Source organism: Camelus ferus, chromosome 20, assembly GCF_009834535.1.
Source record: "Camelus ferus isolate YT-003-E chromosome 20, BCGSAC_Cfer_1.0, whole genome shotgun sequence".
In the NCBI taxonomy this organism is placed as follows: Eukaryota; Metazoa; Chordata; class Mammalia; order Artiodactyla; family Camelidae; genus Camelus; species Camelus ferus.
The window spans coordinates 2,769,841-2,792,143 of record NC_045715.1 but is presented as its reverse complement, the minus strand read 5'-3'; the positions used below and the strand labels follow the sequence as shown (position 1 = coordinate 2,792,143).

The 22,303-nt window shown below is 51.9% G+C and overlaps 3 long non-coding RNA genes across 5 annotated transcripts; 1 reads left to right on the top strand and 2 right to left on the bottom strand.

The window, feature by feature from the left end:
- Positions 1-2,034: 2,034 nt before the first annotated feature.
- On the bottom strand, positions 2,035-6,281 carry LOC116658165. 2 transcript variants are annotated; one of them, XR_004313361.1, is made up of 4 exons: positions 6,179-6,281; positions 4,562-4,778; positions 3,762-4,150; positions 2,035-2,831 (listed from the first exon to the last, which is right to left on the bottom strand). It is a non-coding gene; the product is annotated as an uncharacterized LOC116658165 (long non-coding RNA). The 2 variants fall into 2 exon arrangements; XR_004313362.1 differs by lacking the exon at positions 6,179-6,281 and adding an exon at positions 4,905-4,995.
- On the top strand, positions 2,705-12,140 carry LOC116658164. 2 transcript variants are annotated; one of them, XR_004313351.1, is made up of 2 exons: positions 2,705-2,838; positions 3,207-12,140. It is a non-coding gene; the product is annotated as an uncharacterized LOC116658164 (long non-coding RNA). The 2 variants fall into 2 exon arrangements; XR_004313352.1 differs by having other exon boundaries at positions 2,707-2,838; positions 5,533-12,140.
- A 147-nt stretch (positions 12,141-12,287) lies between these two features.
- On the bottom strand, positions 12,288-20,166 carry LOC116658167. Its single transcript, XR_004313364.1, has 3 exons — positions 18,126-20,166; positions 15,081-15,695; positions 12,288-14,965 (listed from the first exon to the last, which is right to left on the bottom strand). It is a non-coding gene; the product is annotated as an uncharacterized LOC116658167 (long non-coding RNA).
- Between the last annotated feature and the right edge of the window lie 2,137 nt (positions 20,167-22,303).

Here is a 22,303-nt window from a genome sequence, read left to right as displayed (position 1 = left end):
TTCTTTAAAAAGTAACTCTATGGAAAAGAAAAATGAGTAGGAACTATGTATCCACCTCTTTGTCTCAACCTCTTAGCGAACAGGGCTCCTTTGTAAGGTGTGACGAAGGAAGTCGGCGGGCGGGGCTGGTGCCGGCGAGCCCCCGTGGCGGGGCCCGCGTCCTACAAAGGGCGCAGTGCTGCTGATTCTGACCCCAGCATTTCCGCAGGGCTGAATTGATAGGATCTCTCTGAACGTGTTATTTATGGCACCAAGTGAAAAAGGTCTTGTTCACCAGCCAGACTCTAGGCTGGAAAGGGACAGACAGATCTGTGTGCGGCCTCTTTTTGCTCAATTTAAAACCAGCATCTTCAGAGTAACCCCAAGTAATTCAGCATCACTTTTGCTGAATCGGGTCCTGGGCCTACAGGACGGGGCGCATCCAACTGTTAGTTGCATAGATGGGCCCAGTCCTCCAGCTACTGGGGTCACCACATCCTTTGAAATGTAAACAAAGTTTCTCAAACCCCCAGTTTACAAACGCTGGGAAAACCAGCCTCCTCTGTGCATTTGCAGGGAAACCAGCCTCCTCCCTACACTGACGGGGAGACGAGCCTCCTCCCTACACTGACGGGGAGACCAGCCTCCTCCCTACATTGGTGAGGAGACCAGCCTCCTCCCTACACTGACGGGGAGACCAGCCTCCTCCCTACACTGGTGAGGAGACCAGCCTCCTCCCCACACTGGCAGGGAGACCAGCCTCCTCCCTACACTGACGGGGAGACCCGCTTCCTCCCTACATTGGTGGGGAGACCAGCCTCCTCCTGCTATTTGCAGGGAGGTGGGGGCATTTCCAGATTCCCCCCAGTTCAGCTGTAGCTCTTCGTCTTGGAATCTTTCTCCCAGACTGCCCGTCTGCCCAATACGGCTTCACTGTATTGTTCCTCCTGAACTTGCGGTGCCCCGACTGGGGGCTCCCTCTGCCTCAGAGTTTGAGGAGTTGGGGTGTGAGACAGGGTGATAGGGGTGGCCGCATTACTGCACCACAGGACTTCCCCAGATGAACTCACATCCCTGATATCCAAGCCCCTGCTGTGAAAAGCCCTCTGCTCTCCTTGCCTGGAAACTTGAGCAGAGCGCTGCTCGCCACTGAAGTACGCAGATAGGGCAGCGGCGTGACTACGGATGCACACCATGGAGTAAGACATGCGTTTCCAGCATCCCCACCGAAGTAACACTTTCCTGGTCAAGCTGCAGTGAAGCTTAACCTACAGCAAGCCTGCTTCCAGAATCAACTGGCTAGAAAGGGGGCGTGTGATGTGAGACGGCCCAGGCGATCAGGAGAGCTTCTCGCAACCTGGTTATGAGAACAAGGGTGTGTGTATCCTCGAGTGACGGAGGTGCCCCTTCTGGGTGTTCTTGATGCTATGGGGGTGAATGTCACCACCTACATGGATGCCTTGGTCTGGTCTACTGCCTACAAACAGGATGGTAAGATGCTGTGGTCAAAAATTCCTTCCTACAGCATCTTTCATGCTTAATAGAGTATTGAATTGAAATTGCTTCCTGTGTGGACACTTGCCACATCTACTCCAGCAGAAGCCAGCGAATCATTGACCCAGGACTGGAAACGGTCCAGACAGCGTGGCTAGTCTTACCTACGTCCCTGGTGTGCACTAAACAAAATGTTCCCTGGGTGGAATATGTACATTATCCTAGAGATAAAAATTGGGACTGATACAATTTATTATGGAAAATTATATAAAATTGTCACAAATATTAAGAAGAAAAATAGTGTAATAAACCATGTATTTATCATTCAGCTTAACAATTATTAACTTTAAAAAACCTAATTACCAAAGCATATCCAATCTTTTTTCATCTGTACACTCCATCGGGGTTATTTTGAAGCAAATCTCAGATACCACATAATTTTGTCTCTAAGTACTTCAGTGTGGCTCTCTAAAATAGTAAAACTCTTTAAAAAACCATTATATCAACATCACACCTAAAATAATTAATTACTTGTTGGCATCAAATATCCATTCATTGTTAAAATTTTGCAGATTGTCTCCTTTATTTTTTACATCTGCTCAAATCAGGACCCAAAGAAGGTCAAATCATTGCAGCGGATTGATGCTCCTCTCAAGTCTCTTGAGATCTCTGATTTTTCCTTTTCTTTTTTCCTCCCCTTCGGAATATATTTGTTGGAGAAACCAAATTATTTGTCCCGTAGGCATGGGTGTTGCTCACCGCAGTCACGTGCTATCTTTTAGCAAGTGTCTCTGCCCTCTGGGCTTCTGGAGGTCAGAGCTCGGGGTCAGTTTTTTTTTTTTCTGTCAAGACCCCTCCACAGACGGTGCCGTGTGCCTCAGCTGGGACCACAGAACGCCCGGCTGTTCATGAGCAGCGCCTCGGTTATGCCGCTAGAGTTGGCGGGATGGAGATCTTCTCGTTTCTTAGACCCTCTTCTCTTCGGCCTGCTCCCTGCGGTGCTTCTGCGCTGGCTGTTTGATGACCACAGTTCAGCTCACACAGGAAAGGCCAGGCGCACGCTCCGTTCTTTCCCCTTGTTTTCCTGTTTTCAAAATACTAAGCTGGTTTCCTAGCATCGCCCAGCCAGCCAGCTGCTGTGGCCGCTGTCCTGCCTGAGCGGCAGAGGGACAGACGGGTCTGAACATGGAGGTGTGTTTCCGTCCGCGGCTGCTCTTAACTCTTCCTGATGCTCAGACGGTCACATCTTCCCGAGGGGCGCCTTGGAGATGTGACGTTAACGATGCCTCCCGTGCATGCAGCCCTGAAGTGACGTGCAGCTGTGTGGACGTTATCCAGCTCCTCTCACTCCGAAAGGCCTGTCAGGTATACAATATGGTAGTTACTTTTATTGGGTTGTATTTTATTTTTTACCATTATTGTCCCTATTGTCATATTTATTTACTTCCTATTCATTGTTTATGCTTTTTATTGAAGCACAGTGTTTTTATTTTAAATTTTACCTTTATTTTCTACGTTAGGTTTCTGTGTGTGTGTTTCTTTTTTCTTCTAACTTTGTTGCATGAGACACTCCTTTTCCCCATCGCTGATCCATGGACGGTGGGTTTCTGTCACCTACACCGAGAACATCCTAACGGGACAGGGCCCTGAGGGGATCACACGAGGGGGACTCCTGGGTCCTGGCACGGCTCTGGGGTCAGTGGCTTCCCTGGCCCTCCCTCCCTCCCCACCAGGCCGTGGACTTGTGCAGGCCCATGACCCAGCGCCGGGTGTAGGCCTGGAAGCCATCAGGTCACTGAATCGCTGCGTGACGAGGATGAGTAATGGGTGTCAGAGAAGGGGCCCAACCTGTGGGCCACCCAGGATGTGGCACCTGAGGCCACCACTGTGTCCCCGTCAGCAGCAGGAGAGATGTGGGCATCTGTCCCCTCACACCGCCCGCCCCAACCTGGACAATGTGCACCTGGGCACCAGTTACTCAATGCTGGAAACCAGCCAAGCGTGGCCTCGCCCTGGAGGCGAGTGGCTGGCACCACAAGGGGGAACGAGCAGGGTTAACGAGACGCAGTCGGAGCCTCTGCAGGGATAATGGGGTATAATGGGCTGCGACGGAGCACAGGCTGGTGGATGGGTGTTCCCTGCCCCGCAGGCCCCAGGCTGGGTTCACACTTCACATCGACAATCCGCAGAGAAAACAGATGTGATTTTACAGGACAGTGGACCTAACTAAGCCGGCCCGTTTAGTCCTCTTCAGAAAGGAGGAAGGAAGCCACAGCTGGCCAGGGTACCTGACACTCTCCACCTGCAGCGGAAGACTTCAGAACGAGGCCAGAACGTTCCCGTGACCCCAGTAAAGCCTGCTAATGCCCTCCGTCGGGGGAGCACGGTGCCGGAAGGCGCGACGCCGTGACCGAGGGCTGTGAGAACTGCTGCACGAGCCTCCTAAGTAGCGGGCAGGCCATCGCTGGTGTTTCCCTTTCAGATAAAAGATGCACAGGGAACGTCGGCAAGTCCAGCGACGGGTCCGGCGCGGTGCAGCCAGGGTCGGCCAAGCCCGCTAGGGCCCTGGGGGAAACCACCAAGCGCACGGCCTCGGGCTCCGCGCGGGCTTCCGGAACGCAGCCCGCCGGAGAGAAAAGTCAAGTGCTTCCTCCTTGCAGTACTGGGTCTTTTTAATCTAAAAATGAATGACATAAGCAAGTTTGCACAAGGCACATTTTGAGACCTGCAGACAAGACTCTGGCAAGAAACTGGGGTGAGGGGGGCCTGGGGACCTGCTCCAGGTCACCCGTCCTGCTTCTGACGAGCCCCCTGCCCCCACGTGCTGAAGGGAGGCGGGGTCCTGCCCTCAGCCCTGAGCGGGCCCAGCTGGCTGGGGGTCAAACTGCAGGCACGGATGTTCTCACAGCTCTGGAGGCTGGACGTGCAAGGTCAGGGTGTCACGGGGGCTCCCCCAGAGGCCTCCCTCCTCGGCCTGTAGATGCCGCCCTCTCCCCGTGTCCTCACACGGGCATCCCTGTGTGTGTCTGTGTCGGAACCGTCTCTTCCTGTACGAGGGTCAGAGCCCACCTGTATGACCTCCTCTTACCTTGATCACCGCTGTAAAGCCCGTCTCCGAGTTCCGCCATGCTCGGGGGTGCTGGGGGTTAGGACCTCAGCGTGTGAGTCCGGGGGACACAGTGCCGCTCTCAACACACTCTTAGAGGTGGTGAAGATGGACGTCTCCTCTAAGGTGGGGCAGGTGGCTCGGCGGTCTGGGCGTTGGCTTCTGGTAACAGCAGCTGCGGTGGTTTCGACCAGCCCTCCTAGAGAAGCAGGACAGACATGCTCTGTGTCTCGGACATCAGAGAACTGAGACGGCACCGAGGAGCCGGGGGGAGGAGCCCAGGGAGGCGAGCCTGCCTGGGGGCTGCTTCTCCAACCAGGGGCACCTGCTGATGCTGCGCTGGGGGCCGGGGGCTGGGGGTCTCTGGGTGCAGGGAACGGTCTGTTTCTTGACCCGCCGCTGGTTACACGGTGTGTTTATCTTCTGGAGATTCATTGAGCTGAATTCTGACTCACTCTGACGATTTGAGTACTTTTCTTTACATGTGTTTTGCCTCAAAAAAAAAAAGTCTTTTAAAAAAGACTTGGCAATTAACCAACTAGAGTCCGAGGCCCAGCTCTGCTGCTTAGAAACGTGCCCTCAGGAAAGTTCCTCTTTTTCAAAACTTGATCCGTTTAGGTGTAACAGGCAGAGCTAAGTGATGGCCTCAGTGTTGTCCCGAGGTGTGTGTGAGAGTCCAGGCCACAGGCGCCTGGCACTGGTGGGGCTGGGCCTTCCCCAAGGACCTGCCCTGGGCCAGGCTCCGCCCTGCGCCTTCACTGTGTCTCTCCCTGTGGTCTGTGAGCAGGGACACCAGCGCACGGCCTGCTGGCAGCCTCGCTCTGGGTGGGCCCGGTGAGTACTTAGCAGAGCTGAGATGCGGACTCAGGCCTCGTCCAGAACCAGGGCTGGGGACCCTTGTTTCCATGGCCTGCTGATCGCTCAGGACACGAAGAGTCCCACCCCACCTCCAGGTCTGTCCTCTGTGTCTGCTACATGAACGCCACCTCAAGACTGACTTCCAGAATTCGGTGTTGCTTCACAGCAGTTCCAGTTTTCCCAGACTAAACGTGCTTGTCCCCATGAACTGGCTAGAAGCGGGAGGTATTTAATCCCATCTCAAGGTGAGATTGAGAAAGGCAGAAAATTAGATTACAGATTCTGTCCCAGAGTAACCAGAATAAATCTTTACTGAGCTCAGATGTAACTCAAATGTTCATTAGTCTTAAAGGAGAAGAAAGAAGAGGAGGGAGAGACGAGGAGGGGGAGGGGGAGGAGGAGGGAGGAGAGGTGGAGGGAGGAGAGGAGGAGGGGGGAGAGGAGGAGGGAGAGAAGGAAAGGGCTTCCATTTCTCGGGGCCAGGACGCAGAGGCTGCAGTGGAGGCTGGGACGTGATGCCCGGAGTCTCCCCAAGCAGAGCTGAGGAAGCAGCTTCTGGGATGTCCTGCAGATCTCAGCAGCCGGGGAGCCATGGGAGCCCCATCCTGCCCCCGCTGGCCTTGCAGCCCGGAGACACGGCAAGGCGAAGGAGGCAGAGGGGATGTGTGCGGGGAAGCAGCCCTGGACTTTAGGCGTCTGTGCGGGCGGCTGCGGCTGCGCTCAGCAAGCTCTCTTACATACCTCTGTGCTTCCTTTTTTTGCTTCTGTTTTTTCCTTTAGTTGCCTAGTAAACATTTCTACTGGAAAATTCCAACCTTGCCTTGGACGGTCTGAGAGGAAAAGCAGCGTGTCCACACCCAGGCCAGCCCTGCCAGGGAGGCCAGAGGCCCCGAGGACGGGCTTCGTCGGCGAGGCCACCGCAGCGGCTCCAGCTGGAACTCGGAGGAGCCTGGACAGCGGCACTGAGGGAGGTGGACACTGGGGGCGTTGGCAGCGGCCACGGCTGCTCTGAAGCCCCAGGCCCGCCCCCCTTCCCTCCCCAACTCATTTGTCCCTGTCTTTGTCCGCAGTCACAGCGTTTATCCTGTGTCTGTTATCCTGACTCCTTGCCAGACGGGGTCCCAGAGCCGGGCCCGGCCTTGGGCAGTGGGCATCTCCAGTGTCTACGCGGCATTTAGTACCTAACAGGTGCTTCTTGCCTGAAATCACATGGGGTGAGATGGAAGTGGGGGAGGCCTGGGTGAGCAAAGGAGCTGGGGGGTGAGTCACGGTGAGTAAGGCACACAGCACCTTGGGGGGCCCCAGCAGGGCTTTTAGCTGTTAAATTATTATTATTTTGGAAAGTTGAAAGGATGTTGTCAGATAGATGCTCCCGTGGTTTGAGTCTGACGACGGTGAAGGCGGGTGGGCTTGGCAGATGCCGGACTGGGAAGAGGGGCTGGGGGACGCGAAACCAGGAGGACCCTCAGGTCTTCGCACAAGGTGGCGCTCATCTCTTGTCTTAGCTCCCAAACTCGTCCTCAAATTGCTGCAGAGCAATTAGGAGGGCCACGAAGAGGTTCCGTGTCCACCCTCCTGCACCGCCTGCCACCTGCTTTGCAGCACTGTAGACGCCTGCACGTTGTTTTATGTCCCCGTGAAGCGGGGTACAGGGCTGTCCCACCCCGCACGGAACCAGGGCCTAAGCCAGCTTGAGCGCCGTGTTTGGGGTGGTGGCGCGGTGACTGGTTTGAGTCTCTTGTGTTGGAACCTGCGGCCTCAGCCAGGGGAGCCGTCGGCCTTACTCTGTAGTGCCGCGAGGTGACGTCTCACGCTGACCCGGTACTGCAGCCAGGCCTGGGCCTCTTCTTTGCAAGAGGAAAAACCTGCATCTCTGAATTGCACGCGAGGAGTTTTCTAAAATGCAGACTGAGCAACCCAAGACAAACAGTGACGAAATCACGTTTCTACCTCTTAAGCTTTTCCACTACCGCTGCGGCCATAATTGTTAACTATCGGGGATCATGAACTTCATCAGGTTCCTTCCCTTCACATGATTTTTCAGAAACCCCCAGGAGAACGCACTCCAGGCATTTCACAGAACAATGAGGCTAATTCCAAAGATGCTAACACGGCCTCCTTGACAAATCTCAGAATCTGCAGGTTGACCCTGTTTCCACCAGTTTTGAGAAAATTCGCAGTGACCGTCTTTCCCCGCGTCATGCCGCAGGGCTGAACATCGAGGCTGGAGATGCGAGTCCACTCAATGTAGCAATCTCGTTGCATAAGGGAAAACAACACATCTCCAACAGTGCGCCTGCAGGCAGTCTTTTAAGTGTCCTCAGCTGGTGAGAATAACCTGTGGCGTTTCTGCTCCGCCTTCTAGTACCCATGCCCTTACACCCAGGGAACGCTGTGGGCCCCTGGGAGGGGCCCAGAGGTGCGTCACTGTCCTGCTGTGTGGACGGGGGCAGTGACTCAGGAGTGCTCGTACAAGGTCACCAAACAGGTGAGTCTCAGAACTGGGCTTAAAACCCACCTCCCCTGGGTTCTGGCCTCCGCTGCTTCGCCACCCTTGTTACTCCTGGGGAACACGACAGCACGCAGAATCAGCAAAGCCTCAGCTTTTGTTCACATTCTGGTCGGGAATGTGGATAGACAGATGCGTCCCCACACAGGGGTCTGATTAACTGTGATGTGGGCTTCTGGGAGAAAGAGACAAGGCAGTGGGGTGCCCAGGCGGGAGGGGTGGGGTGCAGTTTTAAGGGGGCTCAGGCGCTGTGTGAACAGAGGCCTGAAAGCGGGCGGCGGGCAGCCACATGGAATCCACGTCTCGCTCCCAGGCAGAGGGGCAGGCGCCACCGAGGCAGGTCCGCGCGCAGCGCAGCGGGGCCGGGGGGAAGCAGTTGGGGGGGGGGAGTCCAGAGGGCGAGGAGGCGGCCTGCGGCGGGACTGGGGGCCCACAGTCCTGGTCCCCTGATGGAGATGGAGCTGTTGGGGGGAATTGGGTTTCAAGCCGACGTGTGATTTATTTCTTGCATTCTAACAGGGTCACCAGGAAGTTTTCCTTACAGCATAAATTTCTGATAAAATCCGAGAAAGTGGTGGCCCAGGCAAAGAATATTGCACTTACTGTACTGTAGTCCTCCCGAAAGAGACCGTGATGGTGCCCACTGTAGCGGGGCGGGCAGGGGCTCTCCTCGCCCACCTGGTTTCCTTCTGTCCTCACGATCGGCTGCAGCGGTGGCGATGCTCTTACGTCATTTTGCAGATGAAGAAACTGAGGTTCAGAGAGGCTGAGAGGCTGAGAGGCTCAGGGTCAACAGGCTAACCAGCCACATCCCTTGAGCTCAGACCAGACTCTCTGCCTCTCTGTGAGCACATGCTTGTTAGTGTCTGAAATGGTCTTTTCAGTGGAAGAAAATGTGACCCTTGCCAAAGTGCCTCATCAGAAATGCACCCACAATTAAAACTGGTGAATATTGTAAATGTTCTTTAATTAACGCAGTGGCAGTGTCCTTTCCTGCCATTCAACCTGCCAGTCTAATTTTCAACAATGAATTGGGTAATATTTAATAACTTTTAAGAGAGGGCCTTTGATTAATCTTTGTCCTATTTAGAAAACCAAACGACGTTTTAAACAGCGTTTGCACATGTAATAATTTGATTTCCTTAATTGTCTGATTAACAAACAGATCATGCCAAACACTTAAGAAATATTCCTGGAAAGATAACAAACAAAATCTGGACACACGATGCATTTTACATTCTCTTAAAATGTCAACATACTATCATAATCTAAATCAACTGTTTAACCACGTGGTTTAAATGAGAGCTGTGAGTGTGTGACCAGCACACAAAGGCCTCTTACACGTAACAAATGGGAAAACACCGAATATGCACAAGCTTTTCCTTGACCCCAGTGTTTCAAAAGTAGGTGCAGCTTATCTTCATCATTTTTACACTTAATTCTGTGTCTTTTCAAGATCAAATGTCATGTGCTCACTAAGGAAATGATATCACTCTAAATAAATCTGGGGCTGAATTCCCAGGTGAATTCTGGGGACCCCTGACAGTGGAGTTGCATCAGTGCAGGGGGTTTGGTGGGGTGTGTGAGCCAGAGCTAGAGACACACAGGACGGATTTCCTTGACGGCCAAGCTGCGCCTGGTTCTGGACTTGCTGTGCTGGTTCTGGACTTGCTGTGTCCCTGTCTGGAAACAGCTTGATTTACACCTTCTCCCCACATTCAGTTGTGTGTCACCTCTGTCTTCCTGCCGTGTCTCTTACTATGGGAATGGAGTTCACAGTGTTATTTCTGGCTGATTCTATTGTAAACTCTTTTCATATTCTGCACATTTCCTGCAGCCATAACTTACAGTTATTTAAATGGTGCTGGACAGGACTCCCTGCCTCCCCAAGGCTTGGTCTGCCCCTGACGCCAGTTTTGGAATCAGACCCATGGCGAGCCCAGGGCGTGCATGGAGACAGTGACGGGGAGGAAAGGAAGGTGAGTCTGCAAGACCTTGAGGGGACAGAGGAGCACGATGTGGGGGTACAGGGGAGATCTGTGGAGCATGGAGACCATCCCGTTGCTCCAGCTGGGACGGGAGATGCAGAGAGCGCAGGGGCGAGGGCGACCCAGGACTCTGAAATGACATGTGGACACAGGTGAGGCTGAGCGTCTCTGAGCCAAGCTCCTGGGTGCCTCCGGGAGAAGGAGTCAGGTGGAAGCTGGGGGACCACCGAGGAAGGAAATAGTGATCCAGGCGAGGGTGGGAGAGTGAGAAGGAGCTGGGGCGCCGTGCACACAAGGATGCTCCAGCGGGTTCCCAGCCAGCGTGTAGGGGCCGGGAGGGAGCTTCCCTGCAAGGCTGAGGCTCGGAGCTCTCAGCGAGGGAGGCCGGGCAGGCAGTGCTGCAGGAATGGCCGTGTGTGTGTGTGTGTGCGCGCGCGCGCATGTGGACACACAGTCCCGGGTCAGCCCAGCTTGCTGAAGCTGCCGTGACTGGGCCTCCTTGTCTGCCTTTGGGACACGCAGAGGAAATGGTCCAACCAGAAAGTCTGCACATCCGAACAGCCGTGTCCTCAGAACCATCTGGCTAACGCGGTGACATCACAGGCCTGGAATTCCCTCCACTCTGGAGGAGGTAGAAACAGCTGCACACGAATCTTTAGGGGCTGGTAGTTAGAGTTCTCTCTGTTTATGGAATTTTCGTTTACCTTAAAGTACATTAAAACTATCGATGGCAATATAACTAACCCCCGCCCCTTTTTAAAAGCGAGAAGGCCCTTGAACTTGTATCTGTTTCACTATTTAAAACCCAGTCCCTGAGGAAGACCCCACACCCACAGGTTCCTCACTGCTCCATGCATCTGATAAAAGAAATGTGCACACACTGAGGTCTGGGCAAGCCATTATGGCTTATATACGAGTTAACTCGAATTTGATGTGTACTAGAACAGCCTGTTTGTGGCCCATCAAACATACATTGTCCATTTGCTTTAATTACTAAAGAAAAGGGCCCACTGACTAGAAGTAAGAGTGTCCATGTTTAAAGTAAAGATTGAACACCCCTCTTCCTGGGACGCCCATGCTGGTCCTCCTCTGCTGACGAGACCCCCTTCCCGGGTGCCAAGGCCACACTGAGTTCGCTGTGGACGGGCTGATCTGTGTGTTTTTTCAAGCCTTGAAGAAACATATTTCTGACTTGTGTGGTGTTCTTTGTTCTGGCAAGATATAAAACTGGGCTGGAAACCCTGCTTTTCCGGAGCAGTTTTGCGGAGTCATCTGGGAAGCAGCTTCCGGGCTGGTCCTCAGTTTGGCTCAGATAAAACCCTTTTCTATTCTTATGACTGATTGTTTATTGATGACTTTCATCCACACATCTCTGTGGTCACCAGCCCAGACAGCAGCCCCCTCAAGCTCTCTTCTCAGCTCTGCTGGGGGCTGGGAAACGGAGACCGGGCAGGGTGTCGGGGCGGGAAGCTCGGAGCTTCTACTTCGCTGTATCCAGCGGGGCGCCCCACGTGGATGGGCCTCCGGATGCGGGAGCATCTCAAAAGCAGGTGCCATTCGGCAAGATCACCCTTATTCCGTATGTAGATGAGGCTTGCCGTCCACACGGGATTATAGTTTCTACGCATGTGGGTTTGGAATGTGAACAGCACGTGACGTTATTCTGGAAACACTTTATCCAAGCTGAAAATTATGAGTTTGCTCTTTGCCACGTTAGCAGGATGCACAGAAGGCCTGGCGAGAGGAACACTGTGTTTGCTGCTTGCGAAACTCAGAAGCCACATAGGGGACGAGGCAGTCATCTGAGCCAGCAGTCGTGTCTGGAAGGAATTATGCCTCGTGAACTAAGCTGCAGAAGTCGACTGTGCACAAAACACAACACCCGTGCTCAAACAGAGGGGACAGAATCTGCCCATGTCTTGGACACGGCTGGGCCAAAGACTCCCCGACTATAGAAGGCAGGTTTGCACCCATGATTCTTGGCTTCAATCAGAAACAGAATCAAAGTCACGTTCATTACCCCACCCAACAACAACACATCTGTGAGGGGGGAGGCTTCCAAGAAACTGAAAAATTATCTTGACTGTGCAGCTTGAGGCCAGAATTCTCATAGCACTAGAAACATTCCAGACTCTTCTAGTACGCTACTTCTGTCTACACCAGGGGCATGTGACTTAAAAAAAAATAAATGTAGACTTTGCTGACCTCATTAGTTGGTTGGAAATTGAGGCACAAAAAGTTCCTCATTCCTTCTGGACTCAGTTCCTTTCCCAGATCGAGCCCTCGTCCCGTCCCGCTGACTGCGTGAGAAGTTTTGCTGCCAGCGCCGCGTCTGAGGTGGAAAGTGCGGGGTCAGGTAGCGTGTCTGGTCCCCATCACCTGACTCCTCTCTGCCTTTGAATTCTGTCCGGCAAGGGGACCAGTGGAGTTTGCAGTCCCAGCCCAGGCGGGCTACACAGGTCCCCTAGAGAGCAGGCCAGATGCACACTCAGCGCTGACTTGCGCGAGACACTGGGCTCTGGTAAGGCCGTGAGCCTTGGAAGTGAGAGGGGAGAGCTTTCCATTTTACCGAGTCCTGCCTGGCTGTCACTTGGGTTTGAGAAACACTGGTGCACAAGAGGGTGGGAGTGGGGGTGCCAGCGATGGTAGCATGGTAATGTGGAGGCCACTGAATGCACTGCACATCTAAAAATGGTTTAAAAGGATGCATTTTATGTTCTGTGTATCTTACCACCATTATAAAAATAAATTTTAAAAAATGGGGTAAGTCTAACTCAAGGAATCAGGATTCTAAGATGGCCCCTGATTCCTGTCTCCTGTCGAGTGGGGCCTGGGCCTGTAAATGGGACAGTATTTCACTCCTGTCATTAAGTTGACCAGAAGGTAAAGATAAAGAGATTTCACGCACATAATTCAGGTCCCTAATCAGTTGACTTTGAGGCCATTGAGGGGAAGATCATCCTGGTGGGCCTGACCTAATCAGGGGAGCCCTTTGACAGAGCACTTCCTGAGAAGAGAGATTTGAAGCAGCAGCTCTCCTGTCAGCCCAGAAGCACTGCTTATTGTGGCACAGCCCATGTGGCCAGGAAGGGGTGGCCTCTAGGGCCACCTCATACAGTCACAAGGACCCCAGTTCTACCAGCAGCTAAGAGCTTGGGAGGAGACCTGGGATTCCAGCTGGAGGAGACCCTGTGGACCCCGCTGCCTTGACCACAGGAGCTGTGAGCTATGAGTCTGAGTCGGTGGCCTTGCAGCAGGCAGCCGGGGAAGATGAGTACAGCCCTGTGGTTGCTGGAACAAACACGTCCATCCGCCGTCTGCTGCTGTGCGCCTGCCACGTCCGGCCTCCCACTGGAATCCCACGGCCACGGCAGCTTCTCTGCTCAGGGAAGAGGCCAAAGGCCCCCACCCAACGAGAGGGAAGCACTGCGCAGGTGACAAGGCGCAGATGACCTTGCTTTATTTTGACTAAATAAATGTGGATCTGAGAGGAGCCAGAGAAGGGGTCCCAGGGAGGCAGAGCTCAGGTTCTGCAAACATGCTGGCCTCTCCCACGAGACGAAGGCATGAGCTTTAATACACACACTTTAATACTTAACACCAGCTCTCCCAAGGTCTATCTTGGGGATAGACTTCTCCTGGGGCCAGGCGCGTGGCTCTGATTCTCCGTTTACATAAACCTGCATCCCCCCGGACAAGGAGGGAGCCGAGCCGAGCGTACCTGGGGCTTGGAAGCATTAAGAGGAAGGTGGAAACAGCAGCAGCAAGACACGGGTGGTGTCTGGCCACAGGCAAGAACTAGATGTAGGAATTGTTATGGGTGTGAGTTTGTGTGTGTGTACGTGTATTTATGTGATGTGGACACGTACCTGTGCACACACATGTGTGCTCACACAGACAGACCTACATGTATTTCCAACCTCTGTCAGCTGAGCAGGCCGAGGAGCAGTGACACCCCGGCAGGAGTGGCACAACCAGCACCCAGATCTCGGGGGGAGAAGTGGGGCTGATTCCCCTGCTGGGGCAGGAGGAGTACAAGATGAGCCCGAAACGTCTTTTTGAGTAGGAAAGCAAGGCAGCAGGCCAGAGTGATGGACCGTGTTGAAAAGACACAGACCCGGCTGGAAGGGGCTCCCACTGGCTGATTTTAGAATAATTTCAGCATCAAAAGAAGTAATTGGATTCCAACCCAGTGCATGAGATAGGAGTCCGTGAGTCCGTGCTGACAAAACTAAGTAAAGAGATAAATGAAGAGAGGGGAGAGCTCGCCTACAGCGGAAGGCAAACTGAGAGACGTGGAAGGAACCTGGGAATAAGCAATTAAGGCCAGGCAACAGTAAAAGTAGCAGTTGGTGCGTGTGTGTCACCGGTGGGGGGAGTTTTGATGAGAAGCAGGATATTGGCAAAATACCCCCACAAAATAATCAGATGCTCGAGGGAAGTGGCAGACACAGCTGGACAGGCGATGCGGTCGCGGCCCCGCCGGCGGGACAGGTGCGCCCCGAGGCAGGAAGGGCCTGTGCCCTTGCAGAGACAGTCAAGGACGGCAGAGGCAGGGACAGCGGGGGAGGCGGTCCGGAGGGAGGGGGCCTGATGGGCCGACGGCCCGATGCGGTGTGCGCTCCGCGGGGCAGGCTCCGCGGGGAAGCGGGGGAGGCCCCGCCCAGGCCCGCGGTGAGACGGGCCCAGGGCCTGCGGGTTGGGCGGCCGCGCCGTGTGCACGTCCGGTCGGAGCAGTCGCGTGGTCGGGGTGGAGGGGCGGTCCTCGTCGGTAGGAGGCACGTGGGGAGCATTCAGGGGCGATGGGGCCTGAAGTCAGGAAGACATCTATCCATCTCTCAGAGAGAGGCGGAGAAAGTGATGGAGCAGTGCAGTCACGTTAGTAATTAGTAACGTTACACGCTTAGTATTAAAAAGTGGGAAATCCAGGTGGAAAGGAGATCTTTGTACTGTTCTTAGTTTTCAGTGCATTGGCGACGACTTCAAAATAACCCTGAAGATGGATGTGGTAATGCCTTCTTTACCTGCCTTCTAGGGTTTTTGAAAAGACCAGATGAAATAATGTTAAATCTCTATTAGAAGATGTTTTAATGCAAAGATATGCAATTATCGTGATAATCTTTCTGCTTATTTGCTTATTACCCACCTTCTGATCCGGAACAGCCACTCCCTGTGAGATCAGGGCCCTTGTCCTCTGATTTCCTGCTGTTTCCCCAGGCCCAGAACACAGTCAATATCTGTTGAATACATCAGTGAATCAGAAATTAGGTCAAATTTACACTTGTCATCATGATAGGATCATGATGTGTATGTTAATAGAAAATGTGGTCAGTTTTCTCTGAGAAACCTTCATAATGTAACAGTCTACTGATTTATAACTCAAATAACTACTGATACGTGACCGAGAAGATACTGGTGTGTACTTAAGTATATTCATCTGTGTGACAGAATTCCATCACTTCCTCAACACAGGGGTTGAAGGTAACGACCATTTAAGCAGAGCAGATAAAGCCCAAGGAAGAAGTGTGCATTTCCCACTGCAGACACATGCTCCACCGGATGCTGAAAAGGACTTCGGATGACAGGCTGTCACCCTGCTCAGATCTAGGACTTGGGTTTTGTTCCATCACACAAGTCACCGCGGTCTGGCTCAGAGTAAAAAACTTGTCTACCAGGTTATTTGCTAGCAGACAGATCCTCCCACTGGGTAGCAGGTCGGGTGAATTTTCAAGGCTGGTGCAAAGTTACAGCTGGACCAACTCTGAGGGAGGGAAGGAAAACAAAGAAACATTGGTTCCTCTCAGGGCCAAAGCAAAGCGAATGATTTTCCAGTTTGTCAGTCCAACTGCTAAAATATTCCAGAGACATAGAATTTGCCCCGTTTCTCAACTTGGAACCGTGTGGGCAGGGATGAGACTCTGGTTCTTTTAAAAGGACAGCTTCAGCCCCTTAAGACCTAAGGCAAGGACTGAAGCCATAGAGTGTGTCTGATCCAGGAGTGCGTGTGACTCCTCACTCTGCCAACGACGGTGCGCCTGCAGGAAGAGACCTTTCCTGTTCCTCCTGGGGTGCCTTCCTAGACCTCCTCCATCCCGCAGGCCAAAAGTCACTCTTGGGATTCCTCTATGTTTTTTTTATTGAGGTAGAGTCAGTTTACAATGTCGTGTCTGTTTCTGGCGCACAGCACAGTGCTTCAGTCATGCATGAACGTACATACATTCATTTTCACTTTCTTGTTTTTTTTTTTAATGTAACTGGGGCAGTGCCTTACTCCATCACTTCCCATCCCTGCCTTTCACCTTCAAAACTGTTGCTTTAATCTTGGAATATGGAGTTAAAATAATCTTGGGGAGAAACCGAGAAAGGATTTAGCCATGTGAGGGATTTAAAAACCTGGCAACCATGCTCGATATTTCAAGATTAGATAGAACCAAGGATTCAGGTAGAGAAACTCCTAGACCATGAAAATTCTAACATGTCAATGAGTAATGTGACTAACATATCTTTATTATGTATCTGGCTCTGTTTTGTATCTTTAAATTTAATTATTTATTTATTTTTAATTGACTTGTGGTCGGTTTTCCATGTTGTGTTAATTTCTGGTGTACAGCACAGTGATTCATTTACACACATATATTCCTTTTCATATTCTTTTCCATTATAGGTTATTATAAGATATTGAATATAGTTCCCTGTGCTGCACACTAGAAACTACTCAGCCACGAAAAAGAATAAAATCAGAGAGAGAAGCAAGATGGCGGAGTAGGACAAGGGGGTGGGGGGGAAGGGACAGACTGGGATTTTAAAATGCAGACTAGATAAACAAGATTATACTGTATAGCACAGGGAAATATACACAAGATCTTGTGGTAGCTCACAGAGAAAAAAATGTGACAAGGAAAATATATATGTTCATGCATAACTGAAAAATTGTGCTCTACACTAGAATTTGACACAACATTGTAAAATGACTATCACTCAATAAAAAAATGTAAAAAAAATAAAAGGAATAAAATCATGCCGTTTGCAGCAACATGGATGGAACTGGAGACCATCATTCTAAGTGAAGTCAGCTCCATTTTGTTTCTATGTGTATTTGGCCTTTACCCTCTCACCTACATCTAACTTTCATCTTTCTGTTGAATGTCCTCTCTCTCTCTAGTTTGCCTTAAATTCTGTTTGTATATGTAATACTCGCATATCCAACCAGCTTGTGAGCGATCCTTCATTACATTTCATTTACTACAGAATCAATACATGTGCCGTGATAGCAAAATCCCTTCCATGAACCATCTGTTGACAATATTCTAGGTCTTCTTGGAAGTCATGTCTCGTTAAAAGTCTGACTCATACAAACCAGATGTCCAGCCATAAGGAAGTGGCTTAGTAAATGGCGGCACCTCAAGACCATGGAGTACTATGCCGCCATAAAGATGATAATTATGTGGTCTATTTTGAAACATAGAACCATATAATATCTTATGGAAAAAATAACACATAAAGTATATGTACACTTGGATTATAACCATGTTAAATATTTATGTATCAGAGGAAGAGTTAAAAATAACATGCAGAAATGGTGCCTGGCCTTTTAGGGCCGAAATGGTTTTCTTTTTCCTCTTTCTTTCCTTCTGTTCTTTTTCCTCAAATAAATGCTCCATGATCTGTTGGCTGGTAGAACTTCAAAACCAAAGCAAGGAAATGAGAATCTACAGTTCTTGGCTCCCTAGTTTCCAGTTTTCTCTCCTCTGATACTTCGTTTTAGGAAAATCACTGGCAGGACATTCATATTTCTAGAACTGGGTAACTGGATTTAGCAATTCTAAAGTCAGCGGACAGGTTTGCTAATGGAATCATATACGTGTCTGTTGACTGTAGTGAAAAATGGAATAATGTATATTTGTTGACAGTAGTAAGAGGTGGAATAGTCCATTTCTGCTGACAATATTAAAAGCCAAAGCTGCACAACCCTTCCAAGCCCACTGTAGCCTAGAAAAGGGACATACAGGGAGTTTAACCCATTGTCAAACGACGATACTACGTGAAGCACACAACAACACAAACAAGACCTCCGCTCCTGGGACAGAGTCTCAGGGCGCAGAGCACCCGGGGCCTCAGGCTCCTGGCTCCGGGAACACAGCGCTCAATTTCCCACCCCAACAGGCACCTCCTGCAGGAGCAGCGCACCCACCTGTTTCAGAAGCACAGGCAGATCTGGTTTTGTACACAGCGAGTGACAGTCACATCTTCTGTGAGCCCATGGAGGTAGGCTAGACCCAAGGGCAGTCTGTTGGAATTAGCCTAATTCACGGGGTGCGATCACGCCTCAGTTCACCTGATGACCTGAAAAGAGTGAGGGACCAAGACCCTCAGGTGTGTGCAGAATTCTTCTCTAGGCCTGGCCGGGCACAGAGGGGCGCGTTCCTAACTGTTACCACTCGCCACTCGGAGGCAGGAGCTGAGTTCACGGAAACTGGAGCGTGGGGGACAGCGTCCCGGACATCACACCCCTCAGGGGCTGGGGCTGTAACACGTTCTCGACCTGAAATGTTGTGAATGAGTTCGTGTCACACGGTAACTTTAGGTAACAGAGGAACAATCACACTGGTCATTATTCACTCTTTGCGCCAGGCCCTTGGGAAATGTGCTCGAGGAAAGAAAACGTAGTCAGGCTTCAGACAGCAAGAATGGTTGCTAAACGAAGAAATCAACTAAGCAAGTCACCCCCAAACTTAGTGGCTTTTAAAACAAAATCGTTATCTTTCACCTCTCCTGGTTTCCCGGGGTTAGGAACCTGGGAGCAGTCCGTTCAGGCGGTTCTGGCTCCCATGAACTTTGCCAACAATTTGCGGCCCGGCTCCCAGTCATCTGGTGGCTGGGTCCACCTCCAGGTGGCCCCCTGACAATGGACAGCAAGAGGTGCCAGCCTTCGGCCTGGGGGCCTCAGCCCCTCCCCGTGAGCTCCCCTCCACGACGCTTGGTGGCTGGTTTCCCCCAGAGCTCGCAAGTCAAGAATGTAGGTCGGTGGCCCCAGGACAGTCAGCAACGTCTGGAGACACTTCTGATTCCTAGAACTGAGCGAGAGGTGGTACCGGCACCTAGTGGGCGGGGGCAGGGCTGCTACTGGACGTCTTACAATGCACAGAACAGCGCCCACAGCAAAGAAGTGGCTGGCCCAAATCGGCAGTGGGGCCGCTGCGGGGGAGCCGCGTGGTGGGTGGAAGCTGCTGTGTCTTTTATGGCCTGGCCTCGGCAGTCCCGCACGGTCACTTTGCCACGTCCTCCTGGTCACGAAGGGCTCACCCTCGTTTTGCGTGGGAGGGGCTGCCCCCGGGCGTGGACGCTGGGAGGCAAGGCTTACTGGGGGTCATCTTGCAGGTAGGTTCACAGCGCCAAGTCTCGACAGTGGTCCTCTTCCTGCAGTAGGACTAGGAGTGACTTCTTCCCCTTTCTCTGCTTGTCTGTATTTTCTGAATTTTTGGAACAAGAATGTACATTTATGTAATAATGTATGCATGTAACCTTTATCCAATGCAAGGTCAACATCAAAAACAATGCATCAAATCCCTCTAACACGACCTAGCGCTGGGCGACGTATTATCCACCGAGAGTCACGGGGCTGTCCGGCCCCACGTGAATGACAGTCTGGCCGTACAGCACGGTTTTAGTAAGAAGCTCAGGCTCCGTGTGTCCCCTTCTGGTGAGAAGATGGAGCGGTTTCTCCTGAGCCTCGAGACCCCACTGCTGCTTGGAAGCTGGTACCATCTGGGCTGTGAGGAGAGCTTTCCTTCGTATCCGTAGTCCCTCCGAATCCTATTTTCCTGTTTCAACACTTCAAGTTAAGCCAAACTGCCCAGCAACACTGCTACAGAAACTTCAGACGCCACCATCCATCCGTTTTCTCTTATCTCAACGAGTTATTGTTCGGATTTCCTTCTGACTCAAGGGGTAAATCCCCTGCAAAGGTGGCTGGCCGCCCCGTGCGGAGGCATGGATCTGACCCTCCTACCTGGGGTCTCACTCCCTCGGTCACTTCCAGTCTCCTGTCAGTGTCAGCCTCTCCCTCACAACTGGCTGGTTCATCTCAGCACATAAACACATTAAACCTTTCCATTCTCTAACATAAATGTAAAAGAGACGTCCACATCTTCCTTCTCTCTTCCGTATCCACCGCAGGCTGGGGTTCAGTTTCTTCTCGTCCCCACCTTCCTGCTGCCAATTCTTCACCCCCAGCCCCTTCCTGTCCTCCCCAAGGTCAACACGCTGTCAAGGCAGAGGGTTTCCGCTCGTATTTGCCCATGTTTCTCGAAGACCAGCCCCACTCATTTGCAGTAGAATCATGTGGGGGTCTACTGAACCGAACGTCTTGGTGGGGCCCAGGCAGGACTTTGCAGTTTTGAGGAGCTCTTGGGACTCCAGGTCACTGGAGTCTGAGAACCAGCAGCCTGTCCTTCAGTGCTGGCCTTGTAGATGAGGGACCCCCTCTTCCCACAAGCTGTATTCTGATGCCACTTCCAAAGGCAGAACTGGGGCTGACCTGTAAGAGAAGTTCTTGTGATGCGAAATCATGTACAATGAGGAGGGAACAGCGAGACGACAAACACACATTTTTTTTTGTCCCAAAGAAAAATTTTAAAGTTTGATCTCATTTCCTTTTTCTTTTTTCGATCTCTGCTTACAACAGAAATTGAGATCAGTCCTGGCGTCCTTACATTTCAGTGTGAAGGCCGTGGTGGAGGGGAATCTCCTCCCAGCAACTCAGCTCAGAATGACCCGTCTAATTCATTTACTGTCTGGCACAAGGGGCGGAAACCCTTGTGCAACCACGGAAGTGGGTTTGGAAGATCCAGGTGTTTACCTTGAACTCTGTCACCTTGTGTCCGACAGCACCAGGTCCTATCACTGACATTAGGTGGTTGATACAGTTCAAAATGTGCTGGCTTGAAAATTGTAACTACCTTAAAAAGCCAAATCTAGACCAACATGTCAGACTCAACCCACACCCTAATCAGCTGGTCAAATATTTGCATTTCTGAAACCTGAAGGTTGTGGGCTGGCGGCCAGTGCAGCCCTGGGGTGTAGTTAGGGGGAGACTCAGAGGCGATGGCATAAAGGCCGGTCCACACGGAGCCTGAGGTCAGCATCAGGAGGAAGACACAGGCTCCTGGGGACACGGGGCCAAGCCCCCTCGGGCTGCCCACCCCGTTCCCAGCAGGCAGGGTCCTGTGTGCACGGCACGGTGCTCATGGTCCCTTTTCCTTCCTGTAGACAGCTTCCCAGCTTATCCCCTTTGCTCACTCAGCCACAGCCTGATCCTCTGGTGACCTTGCAGGCTCGTGAGATCAGAACCTCCTTTCTGGGCAGGATATTGATTTGCTTTCAAAGGCAGTCCCAGGTCCTGGGTGCCTAGGCATCCATGGAAACATGGAAGAACTGATCTGTGGCAACCTACCTTGCCCAGGTAAAAACCCCGTAACTCCCCGCTGACCGCCTGGTCAGTCACACTCGTTCAAAGGTCCAGGGGGAAGGGCACCCTGTTCCTATGGGAGCCGCACACGGCTCAGAGGACCTTAGCGCCCTCCCTTCCTCTTGCCTGAAGGCTGCCTCGTGTCAGAGAGGCGGGAGTGAAGCCAGCATCCAGACATCTAAAGGCATTAAAGGTGGGTGGGGTGATGAGAAGGACAGATTTTACAGATGAGGAGTTTGCAGCTTATTATGTCATCAACAGGGAGGAGCGAGGGCTGCCACTTCTGAGCAGGGGAGGGCTCTGTCCTTTGCAGGTAAACTGGGACCAGGTCTTGGCCTGGGTTCTAATGGGCTCTTGGAAAAAGCAGAGGAGGTGTGGTTGGATCTGGGTGGGGATGGGTTTTAATCCTCTTAGAAAAAAAAAAAATTCCGAACAATATTCTGGGCACACGAGGGCAGCGGGGTGGGGTGGTTTTGTAATTTTTAAAAAGTTCCCCGCCCCCCACCTGCTTCCCATCCCCACATTGAAATTTAGTCAGTTGATTCAGGAGGATTCTCATTTCACAGTTGTTAGGAGTTTGCAAGTTTTGGAGGGTGGAGCCTCAGTCAGGTGCTCTGAAAATCAAGCTCTAATGGTCCTCGGGAGAAACTCAGCTCCACAGTTTCTTGCCTTGGAGAGCGGCTTTGCTGTTTGCCCCCTGCTAAAACATCCAGTGTTTAGATTAGCAGACCTTCTGAGCCCTCTCCCAGGTCACACAAATGCACATCTAAGTCACCACAAAGACCACACAGGAGATGTGGCCACCGTAGACCCAGAGCCTAATTTCAAGGCAATTGGGGAAAAATAAAAGCAAAGCTTGTGTTTTCTTTACTTTGGCCTGTCATTACCTAGGGCAGGCATTT